This window comes from Aptenodytes forsteri, unplaced genomic scaffold (assembly GCF_000699145.1).
Source record: "Aptenodytes forsteri isolate BGI_AS27 unplaced genomic scaffold, ASM69914v1 Scaffold54, whole genome shotgun sequence".
In the NCBI taxonomy this organism is placed as follows: Eukaryota; Metazoa; Chordata; class Aves; order Sphenisciformes; family Spheniscidae; genus Aptenodytes; species Aptenodytes forsteri.
In genome coordinates, this window is record NW_008796044.1 from 12,776,202 (window position 1) to 12,776,568 (window position 367).

The 367-nt window shown below is 74.7% G+C and overlaps 1 protein-coding gene across 1 annotated transcript in view; it reads left to right on the forward strand.

Annotated features, from left to right (window-relative positions):
• The first annotated feature begins 6 nt into the window (after positions 1-6).
• The window catches only part of DCTN4 (dynactin subunit 4), a 12,688-nt gene continuing 12,327 nt past the window's right edge, over positions 7-367 (forward strand). Inside the window, exon 1 of the mRNA XM_009285829.2 lies at positions 7-13. The gene's annotated coding sequence lies outside the window, so the exon portion shown is untranslated. The remainder of the gene's footprint in view (positions 14-367) is intronic.

Sequence of the window (367 nt, forward strand, 5' to 3'; positions counted from 1 at the left end):
CCTCTCGCACGAGGTAACGGCGGCCCGGCCGCGCCGCGCCCGCAGCCCGGGTGGGACGGAGCGGGACGGACGTTGCCCAGCGCGCACCGATTGGGCGGCCGTCGTGCCGCTCACTCGCCGCCTGCTATGCCATTGGTTGGTGGCGCGGCTAAGGGGGGGGCACAGCGGTGCCTTCATGGAGCGGGGTGATTCGCAGCGGATGAAGGAAGGGGCGGCGCCTTGCGCTGGACTGGCTCTGCGCGCCTGTCCGTCGGCGGAGTTCGGGCTGTGATTGGCTGAGGCGCGCGTAGCAGGGGTGGGGGCTGCCGCGAGAGGCGGCTTCCCCTCGTAGGGGACGTGCCCCCCCCCCCCAGGGGCCGGCGGGGTG